This window comes from Austrofundulus limnaeus, unplaced genomic scaffold (assembly GCF_001266775.1).
Source record: "Austrofundulus limnaeus strain Quisiro unplaced genomic scaffold, Austrofundulus_limnaeus-1.0 Scaffold697, whole genome shotgun sequence".
NCBI classification, from domain to species: Eukaryota; Metazoa; Chordata; class Actinopteri; order Cyprinodontiformes; family Rivulidae; genus Austrofundulus; species Austrofundulus limnaeus.
In genome coordinates, this window is record NW_013953099.1 from 64674 (window position 1) to 67280 (window position 2607).

Genomic DNA, 2607 nt, shown 5'->3' on the forward strand with positions numbered 1-2607 from the left:
TTTTTTTAATTTAGGTTTTCAGTGATTCATTTTTCTTTAGAAGAAACGCTTTTCTTTAAAACCTTTGTGTATTTTTTTGAAACACAGTTCTGTCCGCAAGACTTTTGAGCATATTTTTTGGTGTTTTTTTATTTATTCATTTTGGTTTTCTGATTCTTCTTTCTTTTAAAGAAATGTTGTTATTTAAAACCTTTGTGTATTTTTTTGAAACACAGTTCTGTCCGCAAGACTTGGACAGTTTTTTGAGTTTTGTTTTTTATTTTACTTTTTCGGTTTGCAGTTATTCAATGTTCTTTTAAATAATCATTTTTCTTTAAAATTTTTGTGTATTTGTTTATAACAGTTCTGTCCGCATTTCAAAATCCAATAGGAATAAATTATTAAAAGTAAAAGTAATGATTGAAAGTGAGCACAAGTAGTTTCTGTACTGACATTTCTTAGGAGGTGACCTCCCCAAAASCTGCAGAAAGTACTATTTCATTAGAATAATTAGCAGATTTGTAAYATAGGAAGCACTAGTCTGTTTCAGTTTATGTACTTATCTCAAGGCTACCCAAAGGTTTTCCAAAAATTAAAATCTGTCTGAGGGCTTCGGCCAAACACTAATATATTTCATCAAATTGTAAATGTATTTTATTGAATCACATTCACTACATAGTGCACATGTAAAGCTTTCAAACGCACAAAGACGACCTGTCATTGCAGGGACTTTGTTGATTGTCTAGCCGTAAATCATATTATAAACAAGACAGACTGTTATGAACAGCTAATGTGATTGTATCAAATATATGACCCATCATATCGAAATAAGGATTACGGTAAGTCACATTTAATAGGAAAAATCGCAAAAATTTAAAGCGTTTATGCTCAAAATCTGTGTTTTTGTTGCTACTGCTCAAAAGATGCTTCAAGAATTTATTTTATGGTTACATTTCAGACAGTTCATTCAAATGACACATTGATAACGCATTAATTCATTATGTTTTGACAAAATTCACTTTTTGCAAATGTTTTGATCAATACCTTGATCATTTGCCTATTTCTCTCTCGTAGTTTAGCTGTAATGTACAATGTATTAACACACCTCACAATTTTGTGCATTTTTGTGAGAATAACAAGTTAGAAAAAACACAAGACAAAAAAAAAACTACACTACCAACTATTTTGAAAGTTATTGCAGTGATGACTACAAGTGAACTAGAACTGCAAATGAACGTCCACACAGCAGGCATCAGAGAGACACTTCTTGAATGTTAAGGTTTCAGTTGTCCTCTTGTCTGTGGGCTGGGCATTCACTGCATGCAGATGCAACACCGGCCATGTCACTGAAACAAAAACAGAAAGTTACTTATAGTTTTATCATTTTAGCATTTAATAAAGTTTGCGTAATATCAGTGCTTTACCTCAGCAATAATCGTGATCCACTGGGGCCTCAACAAGAGCAGAAACCTCAGCTGATATTCGGTCTCTCCAAGCAGCCCCGCCTACAGCTTCCAGGTCATCCTCCACCATATCCTCATCATCGTCATCCTCTGTTTCATCCTCCGGCGCCACGACGGCTCCAGCCCTGAGACAGATGTTGTGCAAGACAGCACACGCTGTGATAACCTGTGAAAGTGGGAAGAGTCACTAGAATTATTGTTATTGCTTGAGCTTTAATCCCTATTTTCCTTGTAGAACAGGTGTATTTACTTACATGAGGGGCAAAGGTGTGGTGAACCTCCAGTGTTTGAAGGAAGATAGCCCTGAACCTGSTCTTCATCATCCCAAAGGCACGCTCTATAATGCAGCGTGCCCTTGAGTGATAGCTGTTAAAGCACTGAGCTGCAAAACCTCTTACTGGCCTCTTGTATGGAGTGATGAGGGGGAGTGGTCGCTGAAGGCAGGGGTAGCCTCYGTCAGCAAGGATGAAATGTCCAGCTGGAGGGTACGCTGACCTGTAGATAGGGCTGTGCCGTAGCACTCTTGCATCGTGGACCGACCCAGGCCAGCCTACATGTGTGTCAATGAAACGACCCTTACTATCACAAACTGCCTGCAGTATAATCGATGCAAACAGTTTTCTGTTCTTATAGCATTGACCATCAGGGCCGTTAGGTGGCTTAATATGAACATGGCATCAATCAATTGCTCCAGCTGCCTTATTGAAGGCGTGGTGTCTTCCCAGCCCCGCAAACCCTTGGCCTACTGCTTCAAGATCCTCAGGTGTAGCTGGCAAGCGGAGACCTGATGGCGTATAGCCACTACTTCATTTGTCACCCTGTGGAAAATGCAGTGGACAGTTGAACGAGGCATGTCGAATGCTCTTGCCACCACTCTGTAGGATGTCCCACAGGCCATCCAGAATAGGAAAACGAGGGTCTCGATTGTTGAACCCCATCCATGTCGCTGGTTCTGTTGCATGTGGTTCATCAGTACTGCCAGGGACGCTCTGCTCAACCTGAAGTCTGGTATAGTGTCCTCATCATCAAAAAATCTTTGGAGTACTGGTACTGTGATGTTAATTCTGCAGTACTGGGGCCTTGTCTTAAAAACAAACAAACAAACAAACAAACAGCAACTAAAGGACATTACAACATAAGTGGCTACAAAAGGGAATCAAATTTG

The 2607-nt window shown here is 39.4% G+C and overlaps 1 long non-coding RNA gene across 1 annotated transcript; it reads right to left on the bottom strand.

Moving 5' to 3' along the window:
- Positions 1-1219: 1219 nt before the first annotated feature.
- LOC106531954 (uncharacterized) lies at positions 1220-2095 on the bottom strand. Its single transcript, XR_001312007.1, has 3 exons — positions 1697-2095; positions 1404-1608; positions 1220-1325 (listed from the first exon to the last, which is right to left on the bottom strand). It is a non-coding gene; the product is annotated as an uncharacterized LOC106531954 (long non-coding RNA).
- Between the last annotated feature and the right edge of the window lie 512 nt (positions 2096-2607).